Source organism: Mustela nigripes, chromosome 4 (assembly GCF_022355385.1).
Source record: "Mustela nigripes isolate SB6536 chromosome 4, MUSNIG.SB6536, whole genome shotgun sequence".
Taxonomy (NCBI): Eukaryota; Metazoa; Chordata; class Mammalia; order Carnivora; family Mustelidae; genus Mustela; species Mustela nigripes.
This window is the reverse complement of record NC_081560.1, coordinates 13,065,047-13,090,799: the sequence shown is the minus strand read 5'-3', so window position 1 is coordinate 13,090,799 and position 25,753 is coordinate 13,065,047. Positions and strand designations below refer to the sequence as shown.

The 25,753-nt window shown below is 38.6% G+C and overlaps 1 protein-coding gene and 1 pseudogene across 1 annotated transcript in view; both read right to left on the bottom strand.

Moving 5' to 3' along the window:
- BRAF (B-Raf proto-oncogene, serine/threonine kinase) overlaps window positions 1-25,753 on the bottom strand; it is a 180,476-nt gene that overhangs the window by 144,647 nt on the left and 10,076 nt on the right. The gene's annotated exons all lie outside the window — the stretch shown is intronic.
- Window positions 4,127-4,220, bottom strand: LOC132016927 (U2 spliceosomal RNA; annotated as a pseudogene).

Genomic DNA, 25,753 nt, shown 5'->3' with positions numbered 1-25,753 from the left:
TGGCTTCTGTTTTAGAGACAAAACCCAAATGGTCAACATCCACGGTTTAATTCCTTATACTATGATTTATTAGATGGGCTTGGATATGTTTATTCCAGATCTTAATTCTGCCATACTTCACATGGCTATTGTAATGTTTTTAAGAGATCATAATTTTATGTGTTATTTTGTTTACTGTCATTACTCTAAACTATTATCCTTTCCCCCTTAACTACTACTTACAAAGGCATCTTAAGAAAAAAAAAAAGAGAGATTTATTTATTTGAGGGACAGAGAGAGAAAAGCTGCGAAGGAGAAGCAGAGGGACAAGCAGATTCCACATCAAGCACAGAGCCAGACTCAGGGCTCAATCCCATGAACCCAAGATTATGAGCCTAAATCAAGAGTAAGGTGCTTAACCAACTGAGCCACCCAGGTACCCCTACTTACAAAGGCATCTTAACCATTTCCTCTGTCCTACTCCCATTCCTCTCTCACCCATTCTCCATAGTCAGAGGGGAAATCCCTAAAACACAAATCTGATCACATTACTTTCCCTGCTTAAACCCTTTAATGGCTCCCTAGTGACTCAAAATAAAACCTAAACTTTTTAGCAGACTACAAGATCCTAAATGATGCCACAGTGCCTCCTGCCTTATCAGGCACTATTCTTCCCATCCCTTACTCAATAAACTCAACCACACTGACCTTCCAAAAGAGCAGGAAAGCCTTTACACAAGCTATTTCTTCTTCTTGGAACTCTTATCAAGCACTTTCAAAACAAGCACAGCTTTTCCAGTTAGAAGAGATCTTTATTTTTTTTATTCTTTAAGATTTATTTATTTATTTAGTTATTTGACAGACAGAGATCACAAGTAGGCAGAGAAGCAGGCAGAGAGAGAGAGGGAAGCAGGCTCCCAGCCGAGCAGAGAGCCCGACCCGGGGCCCGATTCCAGGACCCTGAGACCATGACCCGAGCCAAAGGCAGAGGCCCTAACCCACTGAGTCACCCAGGCGCCCCTAGAAGAGATCTTTAGATCTCACTTCCTCAAAGAATGCCTATCCTGATCACTCTCCCCCAGTCTACATTGGATACACATTTAACTCCATAGTACCTGGCATTTTTTTCTTTGGGCATATAATCACAATTCAGAATCTGGATATATGTATTTTTTTAAATAATTTGTTTAATGGACATCTTCTGATTACAGAGGCCACAGCGAAGCCAGCACATATAGTAATTTTTTTAAAAAACTGCAGTTTTTATTGTTATAAATGGCTTTTGATCTGATTAGACATATATTTTAGATGTTTACTCTGGCAACAATGTTTAGGTCAATTAACAAGCCAAAGAGGCACTAGAGGCAAAGAGTACCATTAAAAACATGCCACAATTATAGGTAAGAAGTAATGAGAGTCTGAACTACTGCTGATAGATTTAATATCCTCATAATAAGCCTGTAAGGTAGCAAGGAGGAAGCTAAGGTTGTTCTGAGGGAGTAAATACACACTCCATAAGATAAAGTTTTAAAACTTTTCATATAATAATACAGCTATGAGTTTAGATGACCAACTTCACAAAGTAAATCACCACAACTGTAATACTGAAGTGGGTACAAAAGAAATCCCTTTATTCAATGTAATAAAGTCTTGTGGTTGGGTAACTGAAAATATTTGTTAAATCAGAGAATCATAAGCAATGATAGAATCTTAAACAACCTATTTCACTTAAAACTGTAAAATGAACAGTTATTGACCAATCCTGATATAGGGCAAGGGATCTTCCTTTAAATATAACCCATACCTAATCTGATGGCAAGTATTTTTTTTTTAAAAGGAAACTACCAGTTAACCTGATGCACTGATATAAGTGTAAGTGTAAGTCAGTTAAGGGAACTTAAAACTATTTTCTCCTTTTGAATACTATAGTTGAAATGATGCAAACTGAATAGCAATTTACAATGTGATGGCCAAATGCATGATTTACACCTAGGAGGGCACAGAGGAGACTCTTTATGAGGGCTGTAGGTAGAGAACATTATTTAGTAATGTATTCATCAAGAAAATTAAGAAAAATATAGATTTTTCATATTTACTATTTACAAAGCCACCCTCACTTAGGGTTAATATAGATAGATATGTCAGATACAGTTAAGAGTACGTGGAAGACCCGGCATTCCACATAGCAGAGCGCTTGATGGTGGTGGTGTTCTCATTCTTCTTTGCACATTTGTCTTACTGTGACATGCTACAGCTTAAATACTGAGTTAAGTAGATGGTTATTATCTAGTTTTAACTAAAGTAAACCTTATGAAATAGATATGAGGCTTGAAAGGAACTCATACCAAAAAATCTCAAACCTCCTACTGAACCTAACACTACTGCTGCTAGAGGAAAAGGCAAAGCTGCCATGTTGAGTCCTCTTAGTACAAGCTTTTTGGCAGCCACATACAGGATTAAAACAATGATCTGATCCAGTGGTTCTCACTAGGGTGACTCTTGGCAGAATATCTGAAGATATTCTGATTGTTAGAATTGAGGGAAAGATACTATTGGCACCTAGTAGGTAGAGACCAGGGATATTGCTTAACATCCTATAATATGAAGGACAGCTCCCCCAGCCAAGATTTATCCAGGCCAAATGTCAGCAGTGCCCAGTTTGAGAAATCCTGACCTAACTGGATCTGATAAGAAACTAGCCAGTTTTTAAAAATTTTCCAGATTATTCAAAATACGTATTTGTATCCACTATCATTAATGATGAAACTTGCCGTAATGGTGTAATGGCCTGAGCTATGAGCCAGAGATAAATAAAACCATCAAAATTCCCTTCATTTTTAACTTAGCTTTTAAAAATTTATTTTTGTACAGAACACAGATGATTTATAAGACTGACAGAGATGTAGTGGGGGTAATGAATTTTACTGATAATACAAAAATTTTTAAAGTCTGAAGAGTCAAACAATGAAAGCTAATAAAGAGGTTTCAGTACATTAACGGAGGTTTCGGTACATTAACATAAGTAGAGTTCATCAAGATTCTAATTTAAATTCCTGGCTAAAAGAATCTGGTAAAGAAATGTTTTATCCTCGGCCACCTAGGTGGTTCAGTCGGTTAAGCATCTGCCTTCGGCTCGGGTCATGATCCCAGGGTCCTAGAATCGAGTCCCACATCAAACTTCCTGCTTGGCAGGGAGTCTGCTTCTTCCTCTCCCTTCTGCTCATGCATGTGCTCTCTCAAATAAATAAATAAATAAATAAAATCTTAAAGAAAAAGAAATGTTTTCTTTTTTAGGACAAGCACAACCCAGGATATTAAATTGATTCAAGATAATAATCCAGATTGAAAACCAAGGTGCCAAGGTATAAAAAGTATAAGTATAAAGTATAAAAGAGAGCCAAAGTATAAAAGAGAACTACATGAGCTGCTAATTAATAAAGTCCCAAGAAGAATAATTGTACATAATACAACAGTAGGTGGGGAGGCATTACAAAGCATGGCCTCTGTAATCACAGTGTCTGGGTCCAAATCCCAGATCTTCCACATAAGCAATGTACCCCTGGCCAACCTGCCTAACTTTTCTAAACCTACTACTTCCTCTACCAAATGAGAATTATAATATCTAATTCTTATGGTTCTTGTGAAAATATATGGTATAGCATAATAGTGTAGAACACAAGCTTTAAAAACAGAATTTCAGCTCTGACACTTATTAGCTCTATAATCTTGGACAAAGTACTCAACTCCCAAGTGTCAGTTTCTTCATCTATAAAACATATATTTAAATCAAAATCACAAATTTTGTTATATAAGTATGTAGAGAAGAGTTGATAAACATATCTGAAGTTTAAAGAATGACTATAAAGTTAAGAAACAGCACTGCCAGTACCTTAAAGGCTTCCCACGTGTCCCTTCTCAGTTGCATCCACTGTTTGCCATTCCTGGGGTAAACACTATTACTCTTCACTTTCATGATAATTATTCTCTTGATTTTCCTTATAATTCTGTACCTATATTTGCATTCCTGAACAATACAGTTAATCCCATGTTGAACTTTTTATAAATAGAATCATGTTGCATTTAATTTTTTGTGACTTCTACTGTTTGACTAGTATTACGTTTGTGGGATCATACACATTGGTGAAGGAACTGGTTTTTCCTGGTCCATTTGAACTAAGTTTTTATTAAACTAGTAAGAACAGATACTACACTTGATCTTAGCCAAAAGGCCAAGAAGCGATGAACCAAATTTTTATTCCATAAGTGAATAGATTTACCTACATAATCCACTGCTAATAGACATTTGGATTTCTTTTTATGTATTTTGGAATTAAAATGAATAATGCTGCTATGAAGAGTTATATCCACATGACTCCTGGTCCATATATCCAGATTTTCTCTAGGGCAATGGCTGGTTCTCAAATTATGATTCCTGTACCAGTAGCACAGCATCACCTGGGAACTATCAGGCTCCATCCCAAGCCTACTGAATCTGAAACTCCGGGGGCGGGGCCCAGCAGCCTGTTTTAATAATCCCTCCCGGGAATTCTGATGCACACTCAAGTTTGACAACCACCTGTCTAGGTTAAATACCCAGGAGTGGTACTGCTGGTTGTAGAACGCCGTATTATTTTCCAAAGTGGTTCTTCTAATTTATACTCCCACCAGCAGTGGAAGAGCTCCACTGCTCCATATCCTCACCAGTGCTTGATACTGTTCAACTGTTTCATTTCTGCTCATGTAATCTGTATAAAATGTTCTCCCATGGTTTTAATTTCTGTTCTCCTGTTGATGAGATTAATGATCTTTGTATATGCTTATTAGTTGTTTAATTTTTTTTTTTTTAATTTAAATGCCTGCTCCAGTTTTTTGCCCTTTTTTCTATTCGGTGTTATGTCTTTGTCTTAGTGATTCATACTTCCTTAAATATATAGTTCATACCAGTTGTCCATTCGTTAAGATTAAGTTATTTGTGGCCTCTATGCTGAGAAGTCTCTCTCATTCTCTTTTGGATCTTTCACTCTGGAAACACCCAGCTGCTACTCAGTGAGGTCACCCTGTGAAAAGGACCATATGAGTAAATTTGGATGTGCATCTTCTTAAGCCCCTGCCACAACCACATGAGGAGGCACAGGAGATTCTCCCTCAGTCCAGCCTTGAGAAAACTGAGGACCTTGGTGACTGACACCTTGCCTTCAGCCTCTTGAGACCATGAACTAGAACCACCCAGCTAAGCTGCTCTCAGATTCCTGACCCACAGAAACTGTAGGATAAATGTTTACTGTTTTCAGATCCCAAATTTTGGGATAACTTATTACATAGCCATAGGTAATTAATACCAGTATATTACAAATACCTTCTGTTCTGTACCTTGGTCTTTTCTTAGGGGGGTCTGAATAAATAGAAGTTTCTATTTTCAATGTTGTCAAATTTATTTATTTTTATGGTTTTCAGGATTTTTTTTTTTTAAGATTTATTTGAGAAAGAGAGTGTGGGGATGGGGAGCAGAGGGAGAAGGAGAGAAAAAATCTCCAGCAGACTCCTCACGGAGCACAGAGCCCAACCCCAGGACCCCAAGATCATGACCTGATTTGAAACCAAGAGTTGGATGTTCAACCAACTGAGCCACCCGGGTGCCCCTGGTGTATTCAGTCTTAAGAAATCCTTCCCTGCTTTGAGCTCATAAATGTATCCTCCTTTACAGGAAGAAAAAAAAAAAAAAAAAAAGCTTTCTGGGGGCATCTGGGCTCAGTCAGTCAGTTCAGTTAATGTTCAACTCCTGGTTACAGCTCAAGTCATGATCTCAGGGTCCTGGGATGAAGCCCCGTTGGGCTCCTTGCTCAGTGGGGAGTCTACTTGTCTCCCTCTCCCTCTGCCACTCCCTCTCTATATCTCTTTGGAATAAATAAATATTTTTTTCAAAAATAAAAGATTTTAAAAACCTTTCTGAGTTCATCTTTTTGTATTTAACCTTCAATCTACCAGGAATTGATTTTTGTGCCTAGTAAGAGGGAGTTGAACTTCATTTAACACAGTAAGCAAGTGTTCCAAACAAGTATATCCTTTCCCAACTAATTCACCAGCTAATATTCACGCATAAACCTCAACATAAGCATATAAAATTCATTAGAAAGCTCTGTCTATTTTGGCTCACCTGTCATTTTGTTATTCATCTTCCCTTTTCTTTTTGTAGGCTCCTCAGACACCTGACACACAGGCTAGGTCTCACAACCCAGGCTTGTGGGACCCTCAAAGTCACCCTCCCTCATGCACTCCTCAAGATTACATAATTACTCAAGACATCATTCAAAAGCAGATCCTCCCTCCCTTTCTAACAAGGCTGTAATCCAACTGACATTCTTAAGGATCTATTTAAAGTAAAACCTGCCCACTTCCAAGTTTCATACTGTTAAAAGAAATTTAAAAAATAATAAAAGAAAATATAAAGAAAAAACAAGTGGGATTTTTTTTTTTAAAGTAGGCTCCACGCCCAGTGTGGAGCCCCATGTGGGGCTTGAACTCATAACCCTGAGATCGAGAGTTGGACTGACTGAGCCACCCAGGCACCCCATAATCAGGAAAATTTTTAAATATAAAAATCAAATAATAAAATTAAAGTGATGTTTGTTGGTAGTCCTGGCACTCATGTGATATTTTACAAAGTGGTATATTAAAAATCTTAGTTATCACTAGAAATGGATCTTTGGGTAAGAGTCATGTCCATCTCATGTTCACTAAGATAATAACCAGGGCCCAGCAGTGCCTCATATGTAGCAAGCATTCAAATTTGTTGACTGAAATAAAAGATTAAGGAAGTCTTATCTTACTGTTCTTTAATAATAATTTGTCAATTCTTGCCTTTTTTTTTTTAATTTTTTAATTTTTTTTTTGATAAACATATATTTTTATCCCCAGGGGTACAGGTCTGTGAATCACCAGGTTTACACACTTCACAGCACTCACCAAATCACATACCCTCCCCAATGTCCATAATCCCACCCCCTTCTCCCAAACCCCCTGCCCCCGGCAACCCTCAGTTTGTTTTGTGAGATTAAGAGTCACTTATGGTTTGTCTCCCTCCCAATCCCATCTTGTTTCATTTATTCTTCTTCTACCCACTTAAGCCTCCATGTTGTATCACCACTTCCTCATATCAGAGAGATCATATGATAGTTGTCTTTCTCTGCTTGACTTATTTCGCTAAGCATGATACGCTCTAGTTCCATCCACGTTGTTGCAAATGGCAAGATTTCATTTCTTTTGATGGCTGCATAGTATTCCATTGTGTATATATACCACATCTTCTTGATCCATTCATCTGTTGATGGACATCTAGGTTCTTTCCATAGTTTGGCTATTGTGGACATTGCTGCTATAAACATTCGGGTGCATGTGCCCCTTTGGATCACTACGTTTGTATCTTTAGGGTAAATACCCAATAGTGCAATTGCTGGGTCATAGGGCAGTTCTATTTTCAACATTTTGAGGAACCTCCATGCTGTTTTCCAGAGTGGCTGCACCAGCTTGCATTCCCACCAACAGTGTAGGAGGGTTCCCCTTTCTCCGCATCCTCGCCAGCATCTGTCATTTCCTGACTTGTTGATTTTAGCCATTCTGACTGGTGTGAGGTGATATCTCATTGTGGTTTTGATTTGTATTTCCCTGATGCCGAGTGATATGGAGCACTTTTTCATGTGTCTGTTCGCCATCTGGATGTCTTCTTTGCAGAAATGTCTGTTCATGTCCTCTGCCCATTTCTTGATTGGATTATTTATTCTTTGGGTGTTGAGTTTGCTAAGTTCTTTATAGATTCTGGACACTAGTCCTTTATCTGATATGTCGTTTGCAAATATCTTCTCCCATTCTGTCAGTTGTCTTTTGATTTTGTTAACTGTTTCCTTTGCTGTGCAAAAGCTTTTGATCTTTTTTTTTTTTTTAATTTTATTTATTTATGTGACAGACAGAGATCACAAGTAGGCAGAGAGGCAGGCAGACAGAGAGGAGGAACCAGGCTCCCTGCTGAGCAGAGAGCCTGATGCGGGGCTCCATCCCAGGACCCTGAGATCATGACCTGAGCCAAAGGCAGAGGTTTTAACCCACTGGGCCACCCAGGCGCCCCAATTCTTGCCTCTTTTTAGTTCCACAGAAAAGCCTACAGACATTTGGATTTCAAATCTACTGATCTACTGATCAATTTGCAAAAAACTGACATTTTTTTTTAATTTTTTTTTTAAGATTTTATTTATTTATTTGTCAGGGATAGAGGGAGAGAGAGCGAACAAGCATAGGCAGACAGAGAGGCAGGCAGAGGCAGAGGCAGAGGGAGAAGCAGGGTCCCTGCCGAGCAAGGAGCCCGATGTGGGACTCGATGCCAGGACACTGGGATCATGACCTGAGCTGAAGGCAGCTGCTTAACCAACTGAGCCACCCAGGCGTCCCTTTTTAAAAAAAATGTTTTTTAAGATTTTATTAAAACTGACATTTTTTACCATACTAACTCTTCTAACTCATTCTTAGTATACAGTACGTACCTTCATTTATTTAGATCTTCCTGTATGTGTCTAAATAAAGTGCAATTACCCTTTTTTATAAAGGCATGTGTATCTTAAATATTTAAAGTTCACTCTAAGTATCTCCTTTCCTAGGAGATCTTTCTGTCCTCCAACACTTAAACCCATTCTGAATTATGTACTCCTCTTCTGTGATTTCTCTGTACCTGGGGCACACTTTAAACATGGCACAGTATCCTTAATTCTTGATTTATTTGCTCCTACCACTAGATTGTAACCTCCCTGAGGACAGAGATGATCATTTCTGTTTCACAGCACCTACCACACAACCAGCACAAAGGAGCTCAATATTTATTTTTAAACTTTAAGCAAATGAATAAATGTTCTCAATGAATATAAAGTACAAACTGTCTGATAAGAAAAAGGACTACCATTTATTAAGTAGCTTCTATGTGTTGGGCACAATACTATACTGAATGCTTACATGCATAAGCATCCAATTCTAAAAGTAAATCACCCTTTTGACATGTATTTTTATAAAAGCCTAATGTTAGTTGTCCCATCATGTAATAGGCATCAGGAATACTGTAGTGATAGCGCTTAATCACCTGGAGGCTAGAGTCTCATAAGCCTCAGTAAGAAAAGCAGCAGTCTTCATTCATTCAGGCGGTTATAAAAATAATACCATGAACTGGGTTAGCTTACAAACAAAAGAGTTTGTCACAGTTCTGGAGACTGGGATGTCCATGATCAAAGTGCCAGCAGTTTTAGTGTCTGGTGAAGACCCATTTTTGTGGTTCATTGATGGTACTTTCTAGCTATAATCTTATATGCAGGAAGGGATGTGCTAACTATAGGACCAAGAATCCCAATCATGAGGGCTATGCACAGGAAAAGTAAGGAGATAGGAGAAATGAAAGATGCTCTGGGGTTTCAAGTATAAATTATGATAAGTGGAAAATATTATTACAAGAGGGGAAGAAGTAATTTAAAGGGAAAGATAACTAATTCAGTTTAGGATGTGTCTTTGTGATGTCAGTGAGGCATTAAAGTAAAATACTCAGGAAACCACTGGAAATGCAGGATGGACACACTAGCTCAGAGGGTAGCCTGTTTGTTAAGGATGCATAGTAGCCTATGAAAGAACAGATTCAGTTCTGCAGTAAGAAATGGAAGACTGAATTTCAAGAAATAAGGTCTGAATGCCTAAGACAGGCAGTCAGTGACCAGAAAGAAAAAACAAAAGCTCACAGGGGTATCAGAGTCAGGGAAGGTATTTTTGATTTCGTATAGGATGACCTGGATACATCTGAAGGCAAACAGCAAGTAACCAGTGTCAAAGAAACATCTAAAGGGGGTGTGTGTGCACATTTCAAATAGTGAGAGGGGAAGGATATGAGATAAAAGGAAGAGATTGTCCTGTGCTGTCCCAAAGGACTAAACTAGGGTGATGTTAGAACCCAGAGACAGAAGTTTAAGAAAATATATTTTAGCTTCACATTATGAGATATTTCAGGGCACCTGGGTGGCTCATCAGTTAAGTGTCTGCTTTCTGCTCAGGTCATGATCTCAGGGTCCTCTGGGATCGAGCCCCGCATCGGGCTCCCTGCTCAGCAGGGAGTATGCTTCTCCCTCTGCCTCTGCCTCTCCATCCAGCTCATTCTCTATCACTTGCGCTCTCTCTCAAATAAAATCTTTGATGATGATGATAATAATAATACAGAATTTTTTTTTTTTTTTTGGTTTTACTTATTTATAAGAGAGAGAGATCATGAGAGGGGAGAGGTCAGAGGGAGAAGCAGACTCCCTGCTGAGCAGGGAGCCAGACGTGGAACTCTTTCCCAGGACTCCAGGATCACGACCTGAGCCAAAGACAGTTGCTCAACCAACTGAGCCACCCAGGTGCCCCTAATAATAATAGAGATATTTGACAAAAGAACTAACTACCTTATTAAGGAAATTCAATTTAATACTTCGTGATTTGTCAGGAATGCTACAGAAGAAATTTTGTACTGTGTCAGAGGTAAGACTAGGTTCTTTCAACAGTAAATTCTGACCTTTCTCATGTTAAGGAATTACTCCCACTCCCCCTCCTCCCAGCCCCTGGTAACCTCTATTCTATTTTCTATCTCTATGAATTTGCCTATTCTACATATATTTTATGTAAGTGTAATTACACAATAGTTGCCCTTTTGTGTCTGGCTTATTTAACTCACCATAATTTTTTTTTAAGATTTTATTTATTTATTTATGCTGAGAGAGACACAGCAAGAGAGGGAACACAACCAGGGGCAGTGGCGGGGGGTGGGGGGAAGAAGCAGGCTTCCCAGGGAGCAGGGAGCCCAATGAGGGACTCGATCCCAGGACCCTGAGATCATGACCGGAGGTGAAGGCAGCTGCCTAATGACTGAACCACCCAAGCACTCCACCACAATGTTTTCAAGGTTTCCCCACGTTATGTCATGTAATAGAATTTTTCTTTTCTTTTTTTTAATTTTTATTTTAAGTAGGCTCCATGCCCAATATTGGGCTCAAACCTACAACCCTGAGAACAAGAGTCCCATGCCCTACTGATTAAGCCAGCCAGGTGCCCCAGGACTTCCTTCCTTTTTATGACTAATACTACATTTTATCTATTCAAACACTTGGACTATTTTCACCTTTTCTCTATTGTAAATAATGCTGCAATGAACATCAGTATGCAAGTATCTATTCAAGTCTGTTTTTTATTCTTATGGGTATTTATACTTAGAAGTGGAATTGTGGGTCATATGGTTATTCTACTTTTAGTTTTTGAGGAACTTCCACTAGAATAACGTTAATACAAAATTCACAATGAGATTCCAATTCACACTCATGAGAATAACTATAATCCAGGGAAAGGAAAGGAAAAGGAAAATAGCAAGTGCTGCAGAGGATGTAGAGAAACTGGAATTTGATGACGGGTGGTGGGATATAATGGAATACTTGTGGGAAAACAGTTTGGCAGTTATTTTGATATATGTCATAACATGGTGGATCTTGCAAACATTTCACTAGGTGAAATAAGATACAGAATGACAAATACTGTATGATTTCACTTACATGAGGTACTCAGAATGGGCATCCATAAAGACAGTAAATAGAAGAGAGTTTAAGGGGCTGGGGAGGGAAGAAGGAATTATTTTTTAAGTGGTGGAATTTTTTTTTAATTGGTGGAGTTTTTGCTGGGGATGATGAAAAAACTGAGGATATAGATAGTGGTGGTTAACATTTTGAATATACTTAATGCCACTGAACTGTACCACCTATAAATGGTTAAATATTAATATAGTTTTAAAAAATCAAAATAATTAAATGTTAAAAGATTCCTTGAGCCAATAAAAATTTATTAATCATTATAAACCTATTAATTCATCTGTTTTAATCATTAAACCTGTTTTTTTTGTTTTGTTTTTAATTATTAATCGGGACCCAATGCAGAAAAGAAAAAGCTATATATTAGATATTTCAACCAGAATGGCATTTAATACAAAGACTAATATGGTTGTCATTCAAAATACAGAAGGACATTTAAAAAAAAAAAAAGGAAGGAAGGTAGGATTAAGAATCAGGAATAGCCACTGGAGCGAGGAGATAAGGGATACATTGCAAGCCAGGGGTCTAAAAGCTACTGCCATCACTGCCTCTACATATCCATGAAGCTGGTATTAAACACTGGAATCTCAGTCTAGATACCACAACTGCTTCTATTCATTTAAATCTCACAACTTTGCTAACCACCCAAAGCAGCAACAAAAAGTTTCCCTGTCCTCTTTGCCTTCCATTGTGGGAATTCATCCAGTGAAGAGAACCTAAGCTGCATTCACATTTGATGGAAGGGAGTTCAGGAAATGCCCTGTATTTCCTCACTTGCAAGATGTTAAAGTACTATGAAAGTGAAAATTGGGAACATTTATTGTACAATCAATAGCATACCATGATTAACTGGCAACATTTTATTTTAGAAATACAAAATAATGGTGAATCTCAGAATTTATACCATCTTAAATTAATAAAAAATGTTAAATTTTGCTTTCTAATAAAAACTCTATTTTTTTTAAAGATTTTATTTATTTATTTGACAGACAGAGACCACAAGTAGGCAGAGAGGCAGGCAGAGAGAGAGGAGGAAGCAGGCTCCCTGCTACGCAGACAGCCCCATGCGGAGCTCAATCCCAGAACCCTGGGATCATGACCTGAGCTGAAGGCAGAGGCTTTAACCCACTGAGCCACCCAGGTGCCCCTCTAATAAAAACTCTAAAAGCTCTCTAAATAGGGGCATCTAGCAGGCTTAGTCAATGGAGCATGTGATTCTTGATCTCAGGGTTGTAGGGCTGAGCCCCATGCTGAATGCAGAGGTTAGTAAAGGAGCACCTGGGAGGCTCAGTCGTTAAGCTTCTGCCTTTGGCTCAGGTCATGATCCCAGAGTACTGGGATCAAGACCCACATCTGGCTCCCTGCTCAGTGGGAAGCCTGCCTTCTCCCTCTCCCACTCCCTCTGCTTGTGTTCCCTCTCTCACTGTCTCTCTCTCTGTCAAATTAAAAAAAAAAATCTTTAAAAATAAAATCTTAAGGCCTCGGTAGTTCAGTTGGTTGGGTGGCTAGCACTTGATTTCGGCTAAGGTCACCATCTCAAGGTTATGAGATGCAGCCCTGAGGTGGACTTCACACTCAACTCAGGCTTCACATACAAATGGGAGTCCCCTTGAGATTCTCCCTCTCCCAGTTCCCTTTCCACCTCCCGCCCCCCACTCAAATCACATTTGCTTGTGCACTCTAAAACAAATAAAATCTTCAAACTAAACTAAAATCTTAAAAAAAAAAAAAAATCCCTCTAAATAAAAACATGCTCTCATACTATCTCCTAAAATATCTGTATTTTTGCATTTCACATCCAGGCATTTAATGTAACAAGAATTTTTTTTATCATTTTGAAGTTAAAGTCCAAATTAATTTTCCAGTACCCTTTATTGAAAAGGGCATTCTTTTCTCACTAACCAACATATATCTGTCATATATTAAATAACCAAAATTTGTCATTCATCAAGTAAACTATAATTACAGATTTTCTTCTGTTTTGTTCCACTGGTCCATCCATCCATCACTAGACTAGACTACTCACGACAGTGTCTTAATTACTATACTTTGTAATAAATCCCAATAACTGGTAAAAAGTCTCCCCAAACTGTCCTCTTTGAGAATGTCTTGGCTATTTTGGCTCTTTATTGATTTTCCAGAGAATTTTAGAAAGAATCAGCTTTTTAAGTTCCACCTGAAAAACAACAAAAACAAAACCAAAACCAAATGAACCAACCAACCAAAAAAATAACTTAATGCCTTGACTGGAATTATATTAAATATATAAATCCATGGGGCGCCTGGGTAGCTCAGTTGGTTAAGCGACTGCCTACGGCTCAGGTCATGACCCTGGAGTCCCGGGATGGAGTCCATCAGGGACTCCCACATCAGGATCCCTGCTCGGCAGGGAGTCTGCTCTCCCACTGACCTCTCTCCTCTCGTGGTCTATCTCTCTCTCTTAAATAAATAAATAAAAAAAAAAAAAAAAAAAAAGATTTAGGACGCCTGGGTGGCTCAGTTGGTTGAGCAGCTGCCTTCGGCTCAGGTCATGATCCCAGCGTCCTGGGATTGAGTCCCATATCGGGCTCCTTGCTGGGCAGGGAGCCTGCTTCTCCCTCTGCCTCTGCCTGCCATTCTGTCTGCCTGTGCTTGCTCTCTCTCTCTCTCTGATTAAAAAAAAAAAAAAAGATTTTAAAAAATATATACAAATCCATTTGGAGAATAAGATCTATACAATATTGAGTCTATCAATCCATGTACATGATATTTTGCCCCTTCAGGTCTTCTTTAATTCACCTCAATAGGCTCATTACACTTCATTTCACCTCAAAACCTCAGACTTTTTATCTGGAATCTTTCTGCCTAAAGTACATCCCTCATAATTTCCCTTAAAAAGGGCTGATGGAGTTCATTAAAATAAACTTTTACCTCATCCTTAAGGGATAGTTTCACTAAGTACAGAATTTATAAGTATACATTGGCAATTATTCTGGAAAAAAAAAAGACATACCTTTCTTCCTTTTTTTTTAATTTTTAAGATTTTATTTATTTATTTGACAGATCACAAGTAGGCAGAGAGACAGGCAGAGAGAGAGAGAGGGGAGGAAGCAGGCTCCCCGCTGAGCAGAGAGCCCAATGCGGGGCTCAATCCCAGGCCCCTGGGATCATAACCTGAGCCGAAGGCAGAGGCTTTAACCCACTGAGCCACCCAGGCACCCCAAGACATACCCTTCTGTTGAGAAGTTAGCTATCTCTGCATAACTGCTCCTTTGAAAGAAGTCTTTTTTTCCTCTGGCTGCTTTTAAGATTTTTCTCTTTGTATCGGGGTTTATGCCATTTCACTGATTTGTCTGGGTGCAGATTTCTTTTTATTTATACTATCAGAAATTCATTGAGCTTCCTATCAACTGGTTTCTCATCAGAACTAGAAAATTTTCAACCAGAAATAACTCTTCAAATATTACCTTTGCATCATTCCCTCTTTCCTCTCTTTATGAAACTTAAATATGTTAGATCTCACTCTATCTTTCTTATCATGCAATCTCTCTTCAATATTTTCCATTGTTTCGACTCTTAGCAGTACAGTCAGGAAAGTTTTTCCTGTCTTATCTTCCAGGTAACTAATTCTTCTTCAGTTAGAAATAATCTGCTCAAGCTTTCCCTTCGGTATATTTGGCATAGTTTCATTTCTGCACTTTGTATTTAATTTTCTCAAGTTTACTAAGGAACTTGTTATAGTCTCTTGTTCTCTGCTTGCCTTCAAATTTGTCTTTTATTCTTTCAACATAACAAGTAACAATTGTTTTAAATCCGTCTGATATTTGAGGGGTTTTTTTGATCTGTTTCTTATTCACAGTGGTATTTCCATGCATGTTATTATATTTTTCTTTTTAAAAACTTATTTTGAGGTATATGAACATAAAGCAAACTACACATTTATATGTCAATTACATCTCCATTAAAAAACTACATTGGGACACCTGGGTGGCTCAGTTGGTTAAGCAGCTGCCTTCGGCTCAGGTCATGATCCCAGCGTCCTGGGATCGAGTCCCACATCGGGCTCCTTGCTCAGCAGGGAGCCTGCTTCTCCCTCTGCCTCTGCCTGTGCTCGCTCTCTCCCCCTCTCTCTCTCTGATAAATAAATAAAATCTTAAAAAAAAAAAATAAAACTACAGAAACCTTAAATTATATTACTTGAGGAATTCTATACACATATATCATGTTAATTTTAACTTGTGTGTGTGTGTTTTACTATGCTTGGTGACTTGTGACAGTGCACTAATTATTGCCCTTGAAAAATTATCGGTGGCAATCCCGTTCAGAATCTTTCCAAAGATAATTTGCTTTCCTTCTGACAGTACTTGTGAGTACTACCAGTTTGAAACCAGGAATTATGATAAAAGGTTTAAGGGTCCCTGACCACCCAGGCAAGACAAATCTAAGCTGTTAATCAGTGTGAGAGCTAAAACTGTGGTCACAGCTTGAAGGATTTATTTTCCTTAATTTCCTTTTTCTTCCCCTGCTCCAAATCTACAGTCCCCTAGATACGGGAGTGGGTAGACAGTTTAGTTCCATTTCACCCTTACCAAATAATGGAGTCCTTGGGATAGCATCTTAAAAGAGAGTTCCTCTCCTTTTTGACTCTCCCTTTGGATGAACTCTAGGCCCTGACTTCTATCCTCTATAACCTATTAAGCATACCAAAACCAAAGCCCAAATCTAAATAGATTGGCACCTGCCCTTAGACAAAAGCTACTTCATTCTTTACTTATTTCCCCAGGTTCCTGCCTTTTTCCTAAAATGTAGCCTTGCAGCTGTCTACTCCCTCTTCAGCTCTAATTCCTTTAAAATTTTTTAAAAGATTGTTTCCAAGATTTTTAGTTGTCTTCATCAAAAGGGTTGATCTGAAATAATGCAATCCACCATTACTGAAAACAGAAATCAATTTCCCCTTTTTTATGACAACTATTTTGTAACACCCCCATACCATCCTAAAATTAAATAGAGATGGCCTGCCTAAGTGAAATTTCAAAAGTCAGTAACACCCTAATTATATTTTTAATCATATGAAAGAAATAAATTAGTAATAAAATACTTCAAAATGTGCATGCTATTATTAAAATAAATATAATGAGGGTATCTGATGCTTATATTTATACAGAGAATCACTACAACTGTAGTGGTGACAACTATAGACGGAGAGGGAAAGTATTTGAGTCACCCAATAGTGTGCAAGTGGCACTGCCACCGATTATGTGATTTTCTGACGCGGTAAAGAACTCCTGATAAAGTTCTGATCAAAAATTTTAATATTCCTAAAATTTATGTGATAATTAAATGCTTGCAACTTCTTGTGTATATTAAAACAATGCCTCATACCTAAAACAAAGTTCGTTTCTAAGATCAGATCATTATTGCCACTTTTTTCACCAAAAAATAACTAAGTCCTGTGGTTATTCAAACAATTCTTAAATGTGCAGACTGTCCTTAACACTCAGAGAGCTGACTTCCCTGGTCCTTGCTCATTAAAGGCTAATGCCACCCTCTTCCCCCATACTGGGAACAACCAAAACACCTCCAAGTATTTCAAAACTGCCCCCTGGGGAAGAACTGCCCACACGCAGACCCACTGTCTGCAGAAGACAAAGAGATGCATGACCAAGCTCCACCTTTATGGAAGGCATTACTGTCCAGCTATGAAGACAGTCAGCAGACAGCTTCCAAATGTCATCTCCTCCACAGCCCACCTAACTGCAACCCACATCCAAGCTAGGAGGCTCAGCCATTTGGCTCACGTCCTTTTGACAGGCAATCCTCAGTCCACAGCTCCACACTAATAGGCAAAAGATTGATGAGGCCGGTATCACAATGCAATTTCATCCTGTGCCCAGTCCTGTAACTTGCCTCTTCCTTCACAGGCATTGATTCCTACGAAATACCATGCACTGCAAACAGCGTCTCAGTATTCACCATCAAAGAACCCAAGCTTCAACAGCGACACAGTATGTTTTACTGCTAAGTTTTTCCATAAACATTTTTGGTGGCTTGACCTTATCCCATATTGAATCTAATTATCCTATAACCCTTACCAATTCAATCACCCTTAAACACTGGTTTCATAATTTAATTTTTAAAAAATATTTTATTTATTTATTTGACAGAGAGAGCACAAGCAGGGGGAGCAGCAGGCAGAGGGAGAAGCAGGCTCTCCACTGGAGAGGGAGCCTGATGTGGGGCTCAATCCCAGGACCCTGGGATCATGACCTGAGCCGAAAGCAGATGAAAGCAGATGCTAAACCAACTGAGCCATGCAGGTGTCCCTCATCATTTATTTTAGACCTCCAATTTCATCTCACTACACATAATACAAAGCTAAATTTTTTTCAGTCTAAAAGTGCCTGGGTGGCTCAGTTGGTTAAGTGACTGCCTTCAGCTCTGGTCATAATCTCAGGGTCCTGGGATCAAGCTCCAAGTTCAGTCGGGCTTCCTGCTCAGCGGGGATCCTGCTTCTCCCCTTCTCTCTGTCTCCCGCCACCACCCAACCTTGTGCAAGCTCTCTCTCCTCTCTCTTATAAATAAATGTTTTTAAAAATTTATAAAATTTTTTTCAGTCTATAACTATTCTCCACAATGCAATCCTGTCTAGTATAGCCAAATTTTATTTCATACAAGTCACTCAACTATAAACATGATAATCCTGTTCCTTAAACAAAAGTACCATATATCTCTCTAACTCCAGTTCTTTGCAAAGTCTATTCACATTATCTATTATATCTTTTTCCTTCCTTCCATCTGTCTAGGTTAAACACGAACTTCCTCTTCTTCTTTTTTTTTTTTTTTTTTTTTGAAGATTTTATCTATTTGACAGAGAGGCACAGAGAGAGAGAGGGAACTCAAGCAGGGGGAGTGGGAAAGTGAGAAGCAGGCTTTCCCCTGAGCAGGGAGCCTGATGTGAAGCTCGATCCCAGGACCCTGGGATCATGACCTGAGCCAAAGGCAGATGCTTAATAACTGAGTCACCCAGGTGCCCCTAAACACTAACTTCTATCAAGACCTCATTAGCCTACAAAAACGTTCCATTTCTGAGCTACTCCATCATCCACTCAGGCACTTAATCACATACTGCCATGTGCATGCCCTGTTTTTTCCATTAAGAGTGTTATCTTCTAGGGGTGCTTGGGTGGCTCAGCTGCTTAAGTGTCCAACTCTTGGTTTTGGGCTCAGGTCATGATCTCACGGGTAGTAGGACTGAGGTCCACATTGGGCTCTGCACTCAGTAGGGAGTCTGCCTGAGATTCTCTCTCTCCCCCTCTACCCACCATGCCCACATGCTCTAAATAAATAAATACATACATCAAATCTAAAAAAAAAAAAAAGTGTTATCTTTTAGAAGCCTTTCCCCCCACCATATGAAATCTCCAGCACAATTTCAATATAGCAACTTATTAAATGGAACTACTTTGGTTGAAGCAGAGATTGCCTTTCCACCCTCCACAAACCCAGTGAGTCTCTTCCTTGCTACTCTTAACCCTCAGAAATTTCTTGAGGTATCCTCACAGTACCCAGGTTTTCAGTCTGAAAGAGAAACAAAACAGAACGACAACAAAAACCCTAGCTTTATAATCTGAATAACTTACTGCTGCATAAATCAGAAAGTTATGGTTAAGAACAGAAGTAGAGAAGAAAACTGCCATATTCCAGGTGAGGGATAACTATTGGGTCTAAGACTACTGAGAAAGAGCACAGTAATTTAAGTGGCAGTAAGTACTAATAAGCAATGAAAAATAAATATGAATTCCACCTAAGACTCAACTTTTAAAAGGTCCAAAGTAGCCAGTAGTCATATGTGACTATTTAAATTAATCAGATAAATTTTAAAATCCAACTCTTCAGTCCTCCTATACACATTCTGAGTGCACAGTAGCTACCAGTGGACATATTCAACAGCCCCGAACATTTTTTGTGACAGAAATTCTGACTGAATGACAACGGTCTAAGGGAATGCAAAGATACCAACAAAAAACTATTAACACAGTAAATAAAATGATACCAAGTATACTCTGACATATTATGAAAGCAAAAAGTAGAAGTACCTAACTAGGCCTTGAAAAGGTAAAGGAAGGCTTCCTGCAATAAGTGAGCTAAGTCCGAAAGGTCTGGATGGGCGATGACAGGGGAAGGAATTTATATTTCACGCAGCAGGAAAAACATGAGCAAAAGACAAGTCAAACTTGGAGGGCATTTGAAAGAAAGTAACAGGAAAATAAGTGCTTTACTGTACAGTTTAAAAATTAAACCGCAATGATGAGGATGCTATTCTATGTAGACAAAATAAATATTCAATAAAATTTCAGTATAGAAAGAAGCAAAGAATTGTTTTTGAAAAGAAAATCAGTAACCAGACTTTTCCAAATTTAGTTTAAATTCATGAAGAAGTAATAATTCATGTTCTATTTCCCAATGATTCCATGTCTGTGAGTCAAAATGAGAATGACTCATATCAATTCTTAAACTACCTTGGCAAGTTAACTTTGATCTGAGGACCTGTACCACAAAGTCAGAAGTCCCATACTGTGTCTGGACAACAGGTAAAATAATTTAATATCGCTTATCAATTTCACTTTGTCCCTAGTCCATTCACTCTCATGTGTCCCCAAACAACTCTAAGACCTTCAGCTCTCTTCTTAATGCACATACCCCCACGACTCACTCTCAGCTGGTAACCTGAGCTTTACTGAAAAAGAATGAAGCAACTGGAAGAGAACACATATGGACTCCCATCATCGCATTGTATCAACATTGTATCTACACTCTGCCTTACCATGTATTATCAAGTATCCATGCTCCTATTGAGAGCCAATCCTTCCACCTGCCACTAAATCCCTTTCCCTCTTTCCTTCAGAGAGGACTCTCCCTCACCCTTCCTTCTCTCTCTCCAGAAACCATTAATGTTTTACACTGTAAGGATTCATTCCTATCACCATATGTCCTCATTTTTTTTAATCATTAAAAAAAAATTCCACGACCCTACTTCCCTCACTAGCTAATGCCCCATTTCTCTGTTCCCCTTCATGGGAAAATTCTTCACTACCTTCACTTCCCCTTCTATTCTTCCTTAAAAATCACTCAATCAGAATTATCTCCTTGGAACCTCATCTCAATGCTCTACTTTTTTTTTTTTTTTAAAGGGTTTTATTTATTTACTTTAGAGAGTGAGAAAGAGCATGAGAGGGGAGAAGGTCAGAGGGAGAAGCAAACTCCCCATGGAGCTGGAAGCCCAATGCTGGACTCGATCCTGAAGCTCCAGGATCATGACCTGAGCCGAAGGCTTAACCAACTGAGCCACCCAGGCACCCCTCAATGTTCTATTCTTGTCTAGATCACAATACCTCTACTCTGTTAGCTCCAATGATGAATTCTTAGCATCTTACTTCTCCTAGCAGCATATACAACTGACTACTCTCTATTAATGAACTTTCTTCATTCGATTTCCTATCTTACTGGTTGTTCCTTCTCAGGCTCTCCTCTTTTCTCCAAACTTGGCTCTCTTTCTTCCTGTCTAGGCTCATTCCCTTGATAATCACATCAAAATCACAGCTTTAAACGCCACCCAAATCCCAAATTTGGGGTTTGCTAACTGCTATGACAAATACACTCAAAAGGCATAAGGACTCAAATACAATGAAAGCTAATTTCTTATTCATCTAATAGTACTAGGCTGTTGGAAAGGTTAGCAAGGTGGTCTTTACCCATGCAGTATTCAGAAACCTAGGCTAATGGTCAATCTACCATTTACAACACAGGGCTTCCAACTTATCCTCGGAATCATCATGCTTCAACCAACCAGAAGGGAAAAACAGGAAGGAAGGTGTTTGTATAGACCAGACCTAGAATTAGTGTATATTGCATGTACTCATATTACATTAGCCAGAACTTAATCGTATGACCGTGACACCTAAGTACTAAGGAGAAGTGTCTAAGTGCATACTCAGGAAGAAAGTAAGACATACATATGGCAAACAGTTTCTGTCACTAGGCCTCACTCCCCAACTAGAAATAGATATTTCAAACTTAACATACCCCAAACTGAATTCTTAATCTGTGCCCTCCTTTCCCCTTGACACCTCTCTTTCTTGCACACCTCACGTTCAACCTATCAACAAATCCTATTGGCTCTACTTTTAGAACATCCAGAATCGTTTCTCAATCCTTCTACTGCTTCCAATGTGGTCTAAACCACTTTCTAGGTAATTCCAAAGGCTTCCTTCCTAGTTCCCCTACATCTACCCTTGTCCACTTACAGTCTGTTCTCTATATAGCCACTGGAACAGTTCTGTTCATAACTAACTCCTGTAACTCTGTTCTGACTGCTCAAACTTTGAAAGGCTACCCATTTCACTTAAAGCAAAAGTCAAAGGCCTTTGGTCATGCTTCTGTTCTCCCTCCTACTCCAACACCACTTAGATTTCACCTCCTACAACTTGGCGGCCTTTCTTTAAGCCACTGCAGCAAGTTTGACCTCCTCGCTGTTTCCCTAATAGACAAGGCACATTCCTGACTCAGAACCGTTGAGTTTGGTTCTTCTGTCTGAAATGCTTTTCCTTTACCTTCTAAAATCTTTACTTGTATTAACCTTCTCAACTAAAACCCTACCCTTATCTCCCTATTTTAAATTGCAAACCTTGTCCGGTTTTATTTTTCCATAGTGCTTATTACTTTCAAACATACTTTATAATTTTCTTTTTGTGTGTGTCTGCCCCTCCCCTACTACATACACACACCTCCACCAGCATATAACCTAGATAAGGGTAGAGATCATTCAAATGTACTCCTAAACACCTAGAGTACTTACTACCTAGTATACTGTAGGCACTCAAATATTTATTGAATACTTGAATACCTACTGGCCTATGAAATGACTTAATACAAAAGTCATCAATACAGTTTTGGAAGGATGAGAAGGAAAATGGTGGGTCATAGCTTTAAAAATACCAAAGTCTAACGTAAGTCGTAACACTTATATTTTTCCTATAAAGTCATGAGACTTTATAGACTTTAAAGACAGTCTCCGTACTATCATATTAATACATTATGCCTCTTTCCTATGAAATGCTTAGTAAAAGTATCAATATGTTGGCACTTTGTTTCTTTAACTTAGTAGTGGTTTAAATCAACAGTCAACAGTTCTATCAAACAATCAACATTTAAACAGTCCTATCAATAATCTTATATTAAGAACCACCAAAAGTTTGTAACAAGTAGAGCCATGGGCTGTCACTGAACATTCTAAAAAATGCCACAAAGACTTCTGAAAGAAAAATTTTAATATATTTTTTGTCTTGAAAACAGAAAAATAACCCTACTATAATTTTGTGAAAGCTTTTACATGTTCACCATCTCTTTTTATTCTCATACCACTCCATAGGGGAGGCAGAGCGAAAATCAAGCAGTGTATGAAAGGCTATGACACAGAAAAGTTGCTATAACTATTTAAACTGTTCTTTCAAAGACCCACCCATGATAACCAATAACCAAAAATCTCCTTCTTTTTTTTTCTTTGAGAGAGAGAGAGAGTGCACTTGCAGGAAAGGTAGGGGAGGGGCAGGAGAAGAGAGAACCCCAAGCAGGCTCTACCAAGCCAACCCAGGGCTTGATCCTATGACCTGAGCTGAAATCAAGAGCAGGTGGCTTAACTGACTGAGCCACCCAAGCGCCCTTCCTTCATAAATACATATAGAAACTTAAGTGTCAAATTCAACAGCAGAAAAATCCTCTGTAATGGAGTTACTAAAAGATTAAACTACGCTAAATTTTCATGCATAATGAAACAATTTAAGATTATATAATTTAATGTTAATATAAGAAGACACCTGCAGGAAGATATAGATGGAATATTTCAAATGTTAGAAGCATGTAAAAACTAAGGGGAAATGAACACTGTCAGTGGTTGTACAACAAAAATGTAACAACTACACTGAATTGTTATCTCCTCCCTATCTGAAGTTCTGATACCACACCCATGGAAATACAATCGTGTAAGAAACCAATTTTGAGCTATTTAGGAATAACAACAGTACTTTACCTTTTTATAGTAAAGAAAGTTATATAATTTACAGAAGACACTTTCATAATGAATGGGAATTAAATAGCCTCCATATAACATTGCCAGAAATTATGCAAAGAACTCTAAAATATAATACCTACATAAGACTCTTAAATTAGTAATTGTTTGTTTCTACTCCTCTACGTTACACAAAGATTTCTAAGTAGAAAATATAAACTTTAAAACAGAGGAAAAGCTATTAGACCCAGGATGACAATATAAAACATACAGATTCAAAGAATTATTTATAATGTTACTGTTGGAGCTATTAATCCTCCTTTAGTCTCAAAATTCCATCTAGGGGCACCTGGGTGGCTCAGTCAGTTAAGCCACCCACTCCTGATTTCAGCTCAGGTCATGATCTCAGAGTCCTGAAATCAAGCCCCATCCTGAGCCCCATGTGGAGCCCCGCATCAGGCTCCATGTCTAGCTCCATGCTCGGCATGCAGTCTGCTTAAGACTCTCTCTCCCTCTGTCCCTCCACCCTGCTCACACTCACTCTGTCTCAAAAACTCCATCTATAAGACCAAACAGAAATTTATTTTCCCAATATTATAATGTAGAAACTACAGTTTAAAAATCCTACAGCAATTGAGGATCACACCCAAGCAGTATTTTAAATTGCTTCAAAATACTCAAAGTGACTAATTTAAAGCATCTTAAAATTTCAATTAATTTGAGCTGTTCTAAAAAGTCATTTTTTATTTATTTAACAGCTATATATTTACTACAAGAAAAAAATGTAAGAATAGAGTATTTCTCAATTTAAACACAAAGTATCTTTTACAATAAGGAAAAGCATTTCAAATATTTTTTTAAAGATTGGGGCGCCTGGGTGGCTCAATGGGTTAAAGCCTCTGCCTTTGGCTCAGGTAATGATCCCAGATTCCTGGGATCCAGCCCGGCATCAGGCAGGGAGCCTGCTTCCTCCTCTCTCTCTCTGCCTGCCTCTTTTCCTACTTGTGATATCTCTCTCTGGCAAATAAATCAATAAAATCTTTAAAAAATATATTTTTAAGATTTTATTGATTTAGGAGCAGCTGGGTGGCTCAGTGGGTTAAGCCTCTGCCTTCGGCTCAGGTCATGGTCTCAGGGTCCTGGGATCAAGCCTCTGCCAAGCAGAGAGCCTGCATCCCTTCTCCCTCTGCCTGCCTCTCTGCCTACTTGTGATCTTTCTCTGTCAAGTAAATAAATAAAATCTTAAAAAAAAAAAATTATTCATTTATTTGAGAGAGTATGCACAAGTGCCAGACAGTGTGGGGTGAGGTGGGGGGCTGAAGGAGAAAAGCAGACTCTCCAATGAGTGTGAACCCCACAGGGGCCTCCATCTGAGGACCCTGAGATCATGACCGGAGCCCAAATCAGGAGTGGGACACTTAACCAATTGAGCCACCCAGGCACCCTAGGAAAAGCATTAAAAGAACACAAAACAACAACAAAAAACCCTAAAAACCACTAATTTTGGAAAACAGTTCAAAGTGGTCTGCCAAAATACTGAGTTTCTCTCTCCCTGGAAGGGCAGTTTCAAAATTTGCAAGGTAATCAAATACAACTGGAATAACACTCCTTGCAACATGAACAAAAGTCTAGATGGTATCTACCTTACCAACTGTCACATCGCCCTGTACTAGTCAGATATTTATGACTTATGAACACATTTGCTGATTTTTTTGCTTTTTAATACCTAAATGAAAAGCATGACCAGAAGAAATATTTTGTACTGTAGGGGCTCCCCTTAAGCTAAGCCATAAAAAGCTTTCACCAGTGTAACAACAACAACAAAAAAGATGAAAAATCCTATGCGCCCCCAATGAAAAAAGGTAGAAATGGGACCAACAACTACCATATGCATTATCCTTAGTAAAAATAATTTAATAACAATGACTCTAAGATTAATAAAGGTGCTAATTCTGGAAGATCACAGAACATGACACGGGTTTCAAAGGAAAGAACTCTTAAAATGAAGATGGAGAATAACACTATTAACTAGTATATTCCACCAACTGACATTTTCAGTGACTTCTCTGGTGAGTAAACATCTTAATATAGTGACTTTCACCTG